Genomic DNA, 15,215 nt, shown 5'->3' on the forward strand with positions numbered 1-15,215 from the left:
CCACCTGGACAAGAGGAACACCTACGTGAGAATGGTATTCATTGAATACAGCTCAGCGTTCAACACCATAGTGCCCTCAAAGCTCATCACTAAGCTAAGGATCCTGGGACTAAACACCTCCCTCTGCAAATGGATCCTGGACTTCTGACGGGCCGCCCCCAGGTGGTAAGGTAGGTAACAACACATCTGCCACGCTGATCCTCAACGGGGGCCCTCAGGGGTGCGTGCTCAGTCCCCTCCACTCCCCTGTTCACCCACGACTGCATGGCCAGGCACGACTCCAACACCTTCATTATGTTTGCCGACGACACAACAGTGGTAGGCCTGATCCCCGACAACGATGAGACAGCCTATAGGCAGGAGGTCAGAGACCTGGCCGTGTGGTGCCAGGATAACAATCTCTCCCTCAACGTGACCAAGACAAAGGAGCTGATTGTGGACCACAGGAAAAAAAAAGAGACTGAGCACGCCCCATTCTCATCAGACGGGGCTGTAGTGGAACAGGTTGAGAGCTTCAAGTTCCTTGGTGTCCACATCACCAACGAACTAACATGGTCCAAACATCACTCGCAAGACAGTCGTGGAAGAGGGCACGAGCAAAGCCTATTCCCCCCTCAGGAGACTGAAAATATTTGGCGTGGGTCCTCAGATCCTCAAAAAGTTATACAGCTGCACCATCGAGAGCATCCTGACTGGTTGCATCACTGCCTGGTATGGCAACTGCTCGGCCTCTGACCGCAAGGCACTACAGAGGGTAGTGCGTACGGCCCAGTACATCACTGGGGCCAAGCTTCCTGCCATCCAGGACCTCTATACCACGCGGTGTCAGAGGAAGGCCCTAAAAATTGTCAAAGACTCCAGCCACCCTAGTCATAGACTGTTCTCTCTGCTACTGCACGGCAAACGGTACCGGAGCGCCAAAACTAGGTCCAAAAGGCTTCTCAACAGCTTCTACCCCCAAGACATAAGACTCCTGAACAGCTAATCATGGCTACCCGGACAATTTGCAATGCCCCCCCACCCCCACCCCGTCCTCCTTTTTTACTCTGCTGCTACTCTGTTTATTATTTATGCATAGTCACTTTAAATCTACCCACATGTACATATGACCTCAACTACCTCAACTAGCCGGTGCCCCCGCACATTGACTCTGCACCGGTACCCCCCTGTATATATAGCCTGCTACTATTATTTTATTTTACTGCTGCTCTTTAGTCATCTGCTTTCATTTTTTGCTTAACACTTTTTCTCCTTTTTTTTTCTTTGCATTGTTGGTTAAGGGCTTGTAAGTAAAGCATTCCATTGTAATGTCTACACCTGTTGTATTCGGGGCATGTGGCAAATACAATTTCATTTGATTTGATTTGATGTCTTGTCCACCTCCCGTTTGATTGTGCCGTAGCTGTGGCTTCACATTTCAGCACCACAAAGTTGTCACGGTTACTCAAATCTGGCTTATTGTGAAGTCAATAATTCTGATAAAAAAAGCCTCTATCATGGGCAATGAAACATGTTGGTTCTTGGCCTTTGTAGAGGCAAACATCAAAGGTGTGAGTGTTATGAAAATGAGCCCAGAGCAGACAGTGGCAACCCATGTGGGTACTGTGGCGTAGGCTAGTGTATAAGGAGAGTAGCCTACCAAAACCCCTTAATAGGGGAGACGATACAAGCAGACTGGGAAAGTTGTCTTCGATGGAATAAATTATATAGGAAAACCTGCAAAACGGCGAATGTAAACCAGGGAACAAACCACACTCCCCTGTGCCCACTAAATATCCACACAACCCTCCCCCAAGCAAAAAATAAGTTACACCCTCCTCCCCTATTTGGGGAGTAGCAGGGGGGAGTGGGGATCAGGTAGCTGACTAGTGGTGGCTCCAGGGGGGAGGAGGGAGCAGGTAGCTGACTAGTGGTGTCTCCAGGGGGGAGGAGGGAGCAGGTAGCTGACTAGTGGTGTCTCCAGGGGGGAGGAGGGAGCAGGCAGCTGACTAGTGGTGTCTCCAGGGGGAGGAGGTAGCAGGTAGCTGACTAGTGGTGTCTCCAGGGGGAGGAGGTAGCTGACTAGTGGTGGCTCCAGGGGAGAGCAGGTAGCTGACTAGGGTGGTGTCTCCAGGGGGAGGGGGGAGCAGGTAGCTGACTAGTGGTGTCTCCAGGGGGAGCAGGTAGCTGACTAGTGGTGTCTCCAGGGGGAGGGGGGCAGGTAGCTGACTAGTGGTGTCTCCAGGGGGGAGCAGGTAGCTGACTAGTGGTGGCTCCAGGGGGAGGGGGGAGTAGGTAGCTGACTAGTGGTGTCTCCAGGGGGAGGGGGGGGAGCAGATAGCTGACTAGTGGTGTCTCCAGGGGGAGGGGGGAGCAGGTAGCTGACTAGTGGTGTCTCCAGGGGGAGGGGGGAGCAGATAGCTGACTAGTGGTGTCTCCAGGGGGAGGGGGGGCAGTTAGCTGACTAGTGGTGTCTCCAGGGGAGGGGGGCAGATAGCTGACTAGTGGTGTCTCCAGGGGGAGGGGGATTAGGTAGCTGACTAGTGGTGTCTCCAGGGGGAGGGGGGGCAGATAGCTGACTAGTGGTGTCCCAGGGGGGAGGGGGGGGACAGGTAGCTGACTAGTGGTGTCTCCAGGGGGGAGGCAGGTAGCTGACTAGGTGGTGTCTCAAGGGGGAGCAGGTAGCTGACTAGTGGTGTCTCCAGGTGGAGGGGGGAGGAGGTAGCTGACTAGTGGTGTCTCCCAGGTGGAGGGGGAGTAGGTAGCTGACTAGTGGTGTCTCCGGGGAGAGCAGGTACTGACTAGTGGTGTCTCCAGGTGGAGGGGGGAGCAGGTAGCTGACTAGTGGTGGCTCCAGGGGGGAGGAGGGGCAGGTAGCTGACTAGTGGTGTCTCCAGGGGGAGGGGGGAGCAGGTAGTTGACTAGTGTGTCTCCAGGGGGAGGCGGGAGCAGGTAGCTGACTAGTGGTGTCTCCAGGGGAGAAGGTAGCTGACTAGTGGTGTCTCCAGGGGGGAGAGAGCAGGTAGCTGACTAGTGGTTTCTCCAGGGGGAGGGGGAGCAGGTAGCTGACTAGTGGTGTCTCCAGGGGGAGGGAGGAGCAGGTAGCTGACTAGTGGTGTCTCCAGGGGGGAGGGGGGAGCAGGTAGTTGACTAGTGGTGTCTCCAGGGGGGAGGCGGGAGCAGGTAGCTGACTAGTGGTGTCTCCAGGGGGAGAAGGTAGCTGACTAGTGGTGTCTCCAGGGGGAGAAGGTAGCTGACTAGTGGTGTCTCCAGGGGGGAGGGGGGAGCAGGTAGCTGACTAGTGGTTTCTCCAGGGGGAGGGGGAGCAGGTAGCTGACTAGTGGTGTCTCCAGGGGGGAGGGAGGAGCAGGTAGCTGACTAGTGGTGTCTCTAGGGGGGAGGGGGGAGCAGGTAGCTGACTAGTGGTGGCTCCAGGGGGGGGCAGGTAGCTGACTAGTGGTGGCTCCAGGGGGGAGCAGGTAGCTGACTAGTGGTGTCTCCAGGGGGGAGGAGGGAGCAGGTAGCTGACTAGTGGTGTCTCCAGGGGGGAGGAGGGAGGAGGTAGCTGACTAGTGGTGTCTCCAGGAGGAGGGGGGAGCAGGTAGCTGACTAGTGATGTCTCCAGGGGGGAGGGGGGAGCAGGTAGCTGACTAGTGGTGTCTCCAGGGGAGGGGGGAGTAGGTAGCTGACTAGTGGTGTCTCCAGGGGGGAGCAGGTAGCTGACTAGTGGTGTCTCCAGGGGGGAGCAGGTAGCTGACTAGTGGTGGCTCCAGGGGGGAGGAGGTAGCTGACTAGTGGTGGCTCCAGGGGGAGGAGGGAGCAGGTAGCTGACTAGTGGTGTCTCCATGGGGAGGAGGGAGCAGGTAGCTGACTAGTGGTGTCTCCAGGTGGAGGGGGGAGCAGATAGCTGACTAGTGGTGTCTCCAGGGGGGAGCAGGTAGCTGACTAGTGGTGTCTCCAGGTGGAGGGGGGATTAGGTAGCTGACTAGTGGTGTCTCCAGGGGGGAGGAGGGAGCTGACTAGTGGTGTCTCCAGGGGGAGCAGGTAGCTGACTAGTGGTGTCTCCAGGGGGAGGAGGTAGCTGACTAGTGGTGGCTCCAGGGGGGAGCAGGTAGCTGACTAGTGGTGTCTCCAGGGGGGAGGAGGTAGCTGACTAGTGGTGGCTCCAGGGGGAGCAGGTAGCTGACTAGTGGTGTCTCCAGGGGGGAGCAGGTAACTGACTAGTGGTGTCTCCAGGGGGAGGAGGGAGCAGGTGGCTGACTAGTGGTGGCTCCAGGGGGAGAAGGTAGCTGACTAGTGGTGTCTCCAGGGGAGGGGGAGCAGGTAGCTGACTAGTGGTGTCTCCAGGGGGGAGGAGGGAGCAGGTAGCTGATTAGTGGTGTCTCCAGGAGGAGGGGGGAGTAGGTAGCTGACTAGTGGTGTCTCCAGGGGGGAGGAGGGAGCAGTGGCTGACTAGTGGTGTCTCCAGGGGGGAGGGGGGAGCAGGTAGCTGACTAGTGGTGTCTCCAGGGGGGAGGAGGGAGCAGTGGCTGACTAGTGGTGTCTCCAGGGGGGAGGAGGGAGCAGGTAGCTGACTATTGGTGTCTCCAGGGGGGAGGCGGGAGCAGGTAGCTGACTAGTGGTGTCTCCAGGGGGGAGAAGGTAGCTGACTAGTGGTGTCTCCAGGGGGAGGGGGGAGCAGGTAGCTGACTAGTGGTGGCTCCAGGGGAGGGGGAGCAGGTAGCTGACTAGTGGTGTCTCCAGGGGGAGGGGGGAGCAGGTAGCTGACTAGTGGTGGCTCCAGGGGGAGGGGGGAGCAGGTAGCTGACTAGTGGTGGCTCCAGGGGGAGCAGGTAGCTCTGACTAGTGGTGGCTCCAGGGGGGAGCAGGTAGCTGACTAGTGGTGTCTCCAGGGGGGAGGAGGGAGCAGGTAGCTGACTAGTGGTGTCTCCAGGGGGAGGCGGGAGCAGGTAGCTGACTAGTGGTGTCTCCAGGGGGAGAAGGTAGCTGACTAGTGGTGTCTCCAGGGGGAGGGGGAGCAGGTAGCTGACTAGTGGTGTCTCCAGGGGAGGGGGGAGTAGGTAGCTGACTAGTGGTGTCTCCAGGGGGAGGGGGAGCAGGTAGCTGACTAGTGGTGTTTTCAGGGGGAGGGGGAGAAGGTAGCTGACTAGTGGTGGCTCCAGGGGGAGCAGGTAGCTGACTAGTGGTGGCTCCAGGGGGAGCAGGTAGCTGACTAGTGGTGTCTCCAGGGGGGAGGAGGGAGCAGTGGCTGACTAGTGGTGTCTCCAGGGGGGAGGAGGGAGCAGGTAGCTGACTAGTGGTGGCTCCAGGGGGGAGGCGGGAGCAGGTAGCTGACTAGTGGTGTGTCCAGGGGGGAGAAGGTAGCTGACTAGTGGTGTCTCCAGGGGGAGGGGGAGCAGGTAGCTGACTAGTGGTGGCTCCAGGGGGAGGGGGAGCAGGTAGCTGACTAGTGGTGTCTCCAGGGGGAGGGGGGAGCAGGTAGCTGACTAGTGGTGGCTCCAGGGGGAGGGGGAGCAGGTAGCTGACTAGTGGTGGCTCCAGGGGAGCAGGTAGCTGACTAGTGGTGGCTCCAGGGGGGAGCAGGTAGCTGACTAGTGGTGTCTCCAGGGGGGAGGGGGGAGTAGGTAGCTGACTAGTGGTGTCTCCAGGGGGGAGGGGGGAGCAGGTAGCTGACTAGTGGTGTCTCCAGGGGGGAGGAGGTAGCTGACTAGTGGTGTCTCCAGGGGGGAGGAGGTAGCTGACTAGTGGTGTCTCCAGGGGGGAGGGGGAATAGGTAGATAATAGTGAAGACATCAAAACTATGAAATAACACATATGGAATCATGTAGTAACCAAAAAAGTGTTAAACAAATCAAAATATATTTTATATTTGAGATTCTTCAAATAGCCGCCCTTTGCCTTGATGACATATTTGCACACTCTTGACATTCTCTCAACCAGCTTAATGAGGTATACACATGGAATGCATTTCAATTAACAGTTGTGCCTTCTTTAAAGTTAATTTGTGGAATTTTTGTATTTCTTAATACGTTTGAGCCAATCAGTTGTGTTGTGACAAGGTAGGTGGGTATACAGAAGATAGCCCTATTTAGTAAAAGACCAAGTTCATATTATGGCAAGAACAGCTCAAATAAGCAAAGAGAAATGACAGTCCATCATTACTTTAAGACATGAAGGTCGGTCAATCACGGAACATTTCAAGAACATTGAATGTTTCTTCAAGTGCAGTCGCAAAAACCATCAAGCGCAATGATGAAACTGGCTCTCATGAGGACCGCCACAGGAATGGAAGCCCCAGAGTTACCTCTGCTGCAGAGGATAATTCATTAGAGTTACCAGCCTCAGAAATTGCAGCCGAAATAAATGCTTCACAGAGTTCAAGTCACAGACACATGTCAACATCAACTGTTCAGAGGGGAGACTGTGTGAATCAGGCCTTCATGGTCGAATTGCTGCAAAGAAACCACTACTAAAGGACACCAATAATAAGAAGAGACCTGCTTGGGCCAAGAAACACGAGCAATGGACATTAGACAGGTGGAAAGTCCAAATTGGAGATTTTGGTTCCAACCGCTGTGTCTTTGTGAGACTCTGCATCAGATGACCTGGCCTCCACAATCACCCGACCTCAACCCAATTGAGATGGTTTGGGATGAGTCGGACGGCAGAGTGAAGGAAAAGCAGCCAACAAGTGCTCAGCATATGTGGGAACTCCTTCAAGACTGTTGGAAAAGCATTCCAGGTGAAGCTGGTTGAGAGAATGCCAAGAGTGTGCAAAGCTGTCATCAAGGCAAAGGGTGGCTATTTGAAGAATCTCAAATGAATCCCATGATTAGCTGTTCAGGAGTCTTATGTCTTGGGGTTAGAAGCTGTTAAGGAGCCTTTTGGACCTAGACTTGGCGCTCCGGTACCGCTTGCCGTGCAGTAGCAGAGAGAACAGTCTATGACTTGGGTGACTGGAGTCTTTGACCATTTTTTGGGCCTTCCTCTGACACCGCCTGGTATAGAGGTCCTGGATGGCAGGAAGCTTGGCCCCAGTGATGTACTGGGCCGTACGCACTACCCTCTGTTGCGCCTTGTGGTCGGATGCCGAGCAGTTGCAATAAAAGGCGGTGATGTAACCAGTCAGGATGCTCTCGATGGTGCAGCTGTAGAACTCTTTGAGGATCTGGGGACCCATGCCAAATCTTTTCAGTCTCCTGAAGGGGAAAATATGTTGTCGTGCCCTCTTCACGACTGTCTTGATGTGTTTGGACCATGATAGTTTGTTGGTGATGTGGACACCAAGGAACTTGAAACTCTCGACCCGCTCCACTACAGCCCTGTCAATGTTAATGGGTCCTGTTCGGCCCTCCTATTCCTGTAGTCCACGATCAGCTCCTTTGTCTTGATCACATTGAGGGAGAGGTTGTTGTCCTGGCACCACACTGCCAGGTCTCTGACCTCCTCCCTATAGTCTGTCTCATCGTTGTCGGTGATCAGGCCTACCACTGTTGTGTCATCTGCAAACTTAATGATGGTGTTGGAGTCGTGTTTGGCCATGCAATCGTGGGTGAACAGGAAGTACAGGAGGGGACTAAGCACGCACCCCTGAGGGGCCCCAGTGTTGAGGATCAGCGTGGCAGATGTGTTGTTACCTACCCTTACCACCTGGGGGCAGCCAGTCAGGAAGTCCAGGATCCAGTTGCAGAGGGAGGTGTTTAGTCCCAGGGTCCTTATCTTAGTGATGAGCTTTGAGGGCACTATGGTGTTGAATGCTGAGCTGTAGTCATTGAACAGCATTCTCACATAGGTGTTCCTCTTGTCCAGCAGGGAAAGGGCAGTGTGGAGTGCCATTGAGATTGTGTCATCTGTGGATCTGTTGGGGCTATATGCGAATTGGAGTGGGTCTAGGGTTTCTGGGATGATGGTGTTGATGTGAGCCATGACCAGCCTTTCAAAGTACTTCATGGCTACCGAAGTGATTGCTACGGGTCGGTAGTCATTTAGGCAGGTTACCTTTGCTTTCTTGGGCACAGCGACTAGGGTGGTCTGCTTGAAACATGTTGGTATTACAGATCAGTCAGGGAGAGGTTGAAAATGTCAGTGAAGAAACTTGCCAGTTGGTCCGCGCACGCTCTGAGTACACGTCCTGGTAGTCTGGCCCTGCGGCCTTGTGAATGTTGACCTGTTTAAAGGTCTTGCTCACATCGGCTACGGAGAGCGTGATCACACAGTCATCTGGAACAGCGGGTGCTCTCATGCATACTTCCAGTGTTGCTTGCCTCGAAGCGATCATAAAAGGCATTTAGCTCATCTGGTAGGCTCGCGTCACTCGGCAGCTCGCGGCTGGGTTCCCCTTTGTAGTCCGTAATAGTTTGCAAGCCCTGCCACATCCGACGAGCATCAGAGCCGGTGTAATAGGAAAATCATTGCTCCTATCATTGCTACGCATACGACACAATTAATCTTCTCCTTTCCCCCTTCTGATAACCAGGTGGCGAATCGCATCTCTGCATGTCTGGCAGACATATCAGTGTGGATGACGGATCACCACCTCAAGCTGAACCTCGGCAAGACGGAGCTGCTCTTCCTCAAGGGGAAGGACTGCCGGTTCCATGATCTCGCCATCACGGTTGACAACTCCGTTGTGTCCTCCTCCCAGAGTGCAAAGAGCCTTGGCGTGACCCTGGACAACACCCTGTCGTTCTTTGCTAACATCAAGGCGGTTACCCGATCCTGTAGGTGCATGCTCTACAACATTCGCAGAGTACGACCCTGCCCTTACACAGGAAGCGGCACACGTCCTAATCCAGGCACTTGTCATCTTCCGTCTGGATTACTGTAACTCGCTGTTGGCTGGGCTCCCTGCCTGTGCCATTAAACCCCTACAACTCATCCAGAACGCCGCAGCCCGTCTGGTGTTCAACCTTCCCAAGCTCTCTCACGTCACCCAGCTCCTCCGCACACTCCACTGGCTTCCAGTTGAAGCTCGCATCTGCTACAAGACCATGGTGCTTGCCTACAGAGCTGTGAGGGGAACGGCACCTCCGTACCTTCAGGCTCTGATCAGTCCCTACACCCAAACGAGGGCACTACGTTCATCCACCTTTGGCCTGCTGGCTCCCTACCTCTGTGGAAGCACAGTTCTCGCTCAGCCCAGTCAAAACTGTTCGCTGCTCTGGCACCCCAATGGTGGGAACAAGCTCCCTCACGACGCCAGGACAGCGTGGAGTCACTCACCACCTTCCGGAGACACTTGAAATCCCACCTCTTTAAGGAATACCTGGGATAGGATAAATTAATCCTTCTACCCCCCTTACCCCAGCCCCCCCATTTAAAAAATAAATAATAATAATAATAATTGTAAAGTGGTTGTCCCACTGGCTATCATAAGGTGAATGCACCAATCTGTAAGTCGCTCTGGATAAGAGCGTCTGCTAAATGACGAAAATGTAAATGTAAATGTATCAATTGACCAATTCGGGACATTTGGGCAGACTTGATACAAAATAGTCCAGTATTGCAATGCGTCACTGGATCAATCTGAAACTTTGCACACACACTGCTGTCATCTAGTGGCCAAATTCTAAATTGCGCCTCAACTGCAATATTATATTGTGGCCTTTAACTTGCAAAGACGATGGAACAAAAAAAAAAAAACCTCATGTTTTTTTGATTGATTTATCTTTTACCAGATCTAATGTGTTTTATTCTTCTACATTAATTTCACATTACCACAAACTTCAAAGTGTTTCCTTTCAAATGGTATCAAGAATATGCATATACTTGCTTCAGGTCCTGAGCTACAGGCAGTTAGATTTGGGTATGTCGTCCTAGGCGAAAATGGAAAAAAAGGGTCCGATCCTGAAGAGATTAAACAGCATGATCATTACACAGGTGCACCTTGTGCTGGGGACAAAAAAGGCAACTTTAAAATGTGCAGTTTTGTCACACAACACAATGCCACAGATGTCTCAAGTTTTGAGGGAGCGTGCAATTGGCATGCTGACTACAGGAATGTCCACCAGAGCTGTTGCCAAATAATTTAATGTTAATTTCTCTACCATAAGCCGCCTCCAATGTTGTTTTTGAGAATTTGGCAGTACGTCCAACCGGCCTCACAAACGCAGACCACATGTAACCACTCCAGCCCAGGACCTCCACATCCGGCTTCTTCACCTGCGGGATCGTCTAAATGGGGGATCGGGGGTGCTGAGGAGTATTTCTGTCTGTAATAAAGCCCTTTTGTGGGGAAAAACTCATTCTGATTGGCTGGGCCTGGCTCCCCAGTGGGTGGGCCTATGCCCTCCAAGGACCACTCATGGCTGCACCCCTGCCCAGTCATGTGAAATCCAAAGATTAGGGCCTAATTACATTTACAGTTGAAGTCGGAAGTTTACATACACCGTAGCCAAATACATTTAAACTCAGTTTATCACAATTCCTGACATTTAATCCTAGTAAAAATTCCTGTCTTAGGTCAGTTAGGATCACCACTTTATTTTAAGAATGTGAAATGTCAGAATAATAGTAGAGAGAATGATTTATTTCAGCTTTTATTTATTTCATCACACATTCCCAGTGGGTCAGAAGTTCACATACACTCAATTAGTATTTGGTAGCATTGCCTTTAAATTGTTTAACTTGGGTCAAACATTTCGTAGCCTTCCACAAGCTTCTCACAATAAGTTGGGTGAATTTTGGCCCATTCCTCCTGACAGAGCTTGTGTAACTGAGTCAGGTTTGTAGGCCTCCTTGCTCGCACACGCTTTTTCAGTTCTGTCCACACATTTTTTATAGGATTGAGGTCAGGGCTTTGTGATGGCCACTCCAATACCTTGACTTTGTTGTCCTTAAGCCATTTTGCCACAACATTGGAAGTATGCTTGGGGTCATTGTCCATTTGGAAGACCCATTTGCGACCAAGCTTTAACTTCCTGACTGATGTCTTGAGATGTTGCTTCAATATATACACATAATTTTCCTTCCTCATGATGCCATCTATTTTGTGAAGTGCACCAGTCCCTCCTGCAGCAAAGCACCCCCACAGCATGATGCTGCCACCCCCGTGCTTCACGGTTGGGATGGTGTTCTTCGGCTTGCAAGCATTCCCCTTTTTCCTCCAAACATAACAATGGTCATTTTGGCCAAACAGTTCTATTTTGGTTTCATCAGATCAAGGACATTTCTCCAAAAAGTACGATCTTTGTCCCCATGTGCAGTTGCAAAACGTAGTCTGGCTTTTTTATGGCGGTTTTGGAGCGGCTAAATCAAATACTAATATGAGTATGTAAGAAATCTACAGTTGTGCTTTGCTTTCAGCAAGCACATCTAATAATGTATTTCTTATTGAACGTACTAGACCCAATGCGTGTCGGAGGCTTCCATGGAAATAAACTAAGCTGGATGTAATTAGCTAAACCAGTTGGAGAAATCTGACCAATAATAGGAGGCCATGTTAAAATGTAGAAAATCCTGGTTATTTTTCCTACCTGTAAAACTGACCCTGATAAAGGCGTTTGGTTTTGCTTTGAACAATAGGGCCTAAATCATTTGTTTGTTTTACTTTCAGTCTTCAATTGAACCCCCTTGGTCGGACAGCGAGCAGCAGCATTCCTCCACAGGTGAGAACTAGGCTACCTGTGGAAAAACTGTAGGCTACTTACCCTCTTTTTATGTCCTTCTCCACGTCCCCTCTCTCTTCCTTAGTGATGTTCACTTCCTCACTGACATTAATGATGGCGTCTTGAAGTTGTTCAACCAACCTCTATTATATTTCGAAAAGAATGGTTCGATTAACTCTAGCATACCTGCAACTGCTAGTAGCCTGGTCTAATTGCTGTTGACGAGTAGCACTGGAAGAATTTGTCGACTACTTTACCTCAAGTTGTTTTTCGCTCAGGGAAGAAACGTCGGAGGGTGAAGTCAGGTCAGACAAACGCATCATGCTTCTCCTCGTGGTGGTTTCAGCTGTTTTCGAGCTGTCTTCAGTGTAGGGTCCTACGACTGTCTTCAGTGTAGGGTCCTGCGACTGTCTTCAGTGTAGGGTCCTGCGACTGTCTTCAGTGTAGGGTCCTGCGACTGTCTTCAGTGTAGGGTCCTGCGACTGTCTTCAGTGTAGGGTCCTGCGACTGTCTTCAGTGTAGGGTCCTGCGACTGTCTTCAGTGTAGGGTCCTACGACTGTCTTCAATGCTACAGGAATGTTAAATGCACCTGGAAGTTTTTGGAGGCATTCTGCACATTCTTAAACGTACCTGTATGCGGCGCTAAAAGAGCATCCTTACACACACACTATCTACTTGTTGCCAGAGCACATTTCATAGTGCATACCTTTACTGAGTTAGATTTGTATCTTTATTCTGTACGTGTGTCTACCACGATCTGTGCGTATATTAAACGTAACTCACAAATAAAACTACGATCTGTGAATATATTAAAATATTTTGTAAATAAAACCATAATCCGTAAATATGTCAAAATATTTCTCAAATTCACCATAACAAAGAAATACACCATCACAAAGAAATGCATCATTATTTTAAGGCAGGTCTTTAGAAACATAAAAAACCCTGAATTAATTGTATTTCAAAAGAACATCATATCGTATTTTAAGTTGTATTATGTTACTAGTCTGTTGCTTAGTAACCTATGGCTATGCTGCCGCAAATGCTCACATGTAGAACGCATTGAATAGCGGCTGTAATATTCAAAAAAAAAAAAAGGTGATCTTTTGAAATAGAGCCCATGCCTTAATTAGAAGTTGATTTAGAAACCATAGAACCTGCTCTTTCTTTCTTTCTTTGGGGGAAATCAAAGCGTCTAACCTGCATGAAGGACGATTTGAAGCGTCTTACCTGCATGAAGGACGATTTGAACAAGTTGCTTTTTTGTTAAGCTCTTACCCACGCTGCACTGCAGTCTCTTCATTCACAAGTCAATTGATAATATTGTCACCCATCAGACTATTGTCAATTTAATCAATCTTGTCTTTAGACTACATCTATTATTATATAGGCCTATGTGAAATGAGTTATGATATAGTTCAGGTGTAGTTTCTATGGGCCATTGTCAGATGGCAGCCAACTGGTGAAGGAAGGGGGGTCAAGGACAGGGGACATGACTTTGAAAATGGCTGAGTAGTTAACATTTTAAATTCATATGACCTCAAAATGATGCTCTCTCTTGAGTTTTTAGTTAGTTAATCTATGATGAATCTCTCCTCGTTCATCTTTCAGATACCCACGTGGGGGTTGTATGCTCCCTGAAAACCAATGAGTAGATGGAAGAGGCGGGACTTCCGGCGCATCAGGCGTCTCAAATAGAACCAAGTTGTAATGTTAGAGCTTTGCTGTTCACGCACGGTGTGGTGAAATGATTGAATAACACATAGGTTTGCAAGTCTGTCCTGTACTGTCCTCTATCCACCATTCATAGTGACAGTAGTGCTAGGTGGATAGTTTGTCCAGATCTGCAAAATGCTGACTAGCACGCATACCACACATCGAATCATTCAGGAACTGCACCACCTTTCAATATAGGTGGAGAGGCCATGGTGTGGCGTTGCGCATGAAAGAACAGTGAAGCCATGAGACACGCAGTTTAAAAAAACTCCCCTACTGATCTTGTTTAGGGGCAATACAGTTATCCAACCTAGACTAGCCTAATAACTGCATTATTGTTTTCAAGTGAGTACAAAATTCTACTCTAGGCTGTAAACTGCAGTGAAAATGTCATTTGAATAACGGTGCAAAAGCCCTGTGATTTGATTATTTAATTTCATTCGTTCCATTTGGATCAGTTGTGGGTCTACTCTTGACAGTAATAATTATTAATATAGCATCAAAATGTTGAAAATCTGATTTCCACCTAGATGATCTTTGTCTGCAGCCGGCTCTGACCGTAGTCCTAATGAAACAGGCAGGGAGAGCTGTGAGCTCGTCCGTGGTGGTCAGCTGAACCCTCAACCTTCTGGCCCGTAGCACTGCGTGTCATCGACTGTGCGACAAAAGCATGCTGAATAGACAAAAGTTGATATCCACATTCATAAACACAGGGTCACTACAGTTATTGTTATTTGTGATCGTGAAACATTATTCTGAGTTAATTATATGAGGGGGGAGGGTGTGCTCTTTGTTCTACGGTACAAGGGGAGTGTCGTGAAAATATGTTTTATGTTGGGGAGGGGGGTGCTTTTTTAAAATGACACGTCTAAACCCAACAATGCAGTAAGCAATATCCCTGTAGTAATAAAAATATCAAGGTAGAACAAAAACCCACAGTAAATAAAAAGCTAAATACAGGGTCAGTTCAAAAACCATATTAACAATGTGCAGGGATACTGGAGTGATGGAGGTAGATATTTATAGGGGTAAGGTGACTATATACAGGGTCAGTTCCAGTACCATATTAACAATGTGCAGGGATACTGGAGTGATGGTTTGGAGTGTTGGGTTGGAGTGTTGGGTTGGAGTGTTGGTTTGGAGTGTTGGGTTGGAGTGTTGGGTTGGAGTGTTGGTTGGAGTGTTGGGTTGGAGTGTTGGGTTGGAGTGTTGGTTTGGAGTGTTGGTTTGGAGTGTTTGGTTGGAGGGTTGGAGTGTTGGTTTGGAGTGTTGGTTTGGAGTGTTGGTTTGGAGTGTTGGTTTGGAGTGTTGGGTTGGAGTGTTGGGTTGGAGTGTTGGTTTGGAGTGTTGGTTTGGAGTGTTCGTTTGGAGTGTTGGGTTGGAGTGTTGGTTTGGAGTGTTGGGTTGGAGTGTTGGGTTGGAGTGTTGGGTTGGAGTGTTGGTTGGAGTGTGGTTTGGAGTGTTGGTTTGGAGTGTGGGTTTGGAGTGTTGGTTTGGAGTGTTGGTTGGAGTGTTGGTTTGGAGTGTTGGTTGGAGTGTTGGTTTGGAGTGTCTGGTTGGAGTGTTGGTTGGGTTGGAGTGTTGGTTGGAGTGTGGTTTGGAGTGTTGGTTTGGAGTGTGGGTTTGGAGTGTTGGTTTGGAGTGTTGGTTGGAGTGGTGGTTTGGAGTGTTGGTTGGAGTGTTGGTTTGGAGTGTTGGTTTGGAGTGTTGGTTGGAGTGTTGGTTTGGAGTGTTGGTTGGAGTGTGGTTTGGAGTGTCGGTTTGGAGTTGTCACGCCTGACCTCTAGAACTCTAGTTAGTTTGGTCAGGGTGTGCATGTTTAGTTCTAGGTTGTTGTATTTCTATGTTTGGCCGGGTATGATTCCCAATCAGAGGCAGCTGTCGCTCGTTGTCTCTGATTGGGGATCATACTT

The sequence above is a fragment of the Coregonus clupeaformis genome, unplaced genomic scaffold, assembly GCF_020615455.1.
Source record: "Coregonus clupeaformis isolate EN_2021a unplaced genomic scaffold, ASM2061545v1 scaf3122, whole genome shotgun sequence".
In the NCBI taxonomy this organism is placed as follows: Eukaryota; Metazoa; Chordata; class Actinopteri; order Salmoniformes; family Salmonidae; genus Coregonus; species Coregonus clupeaformis.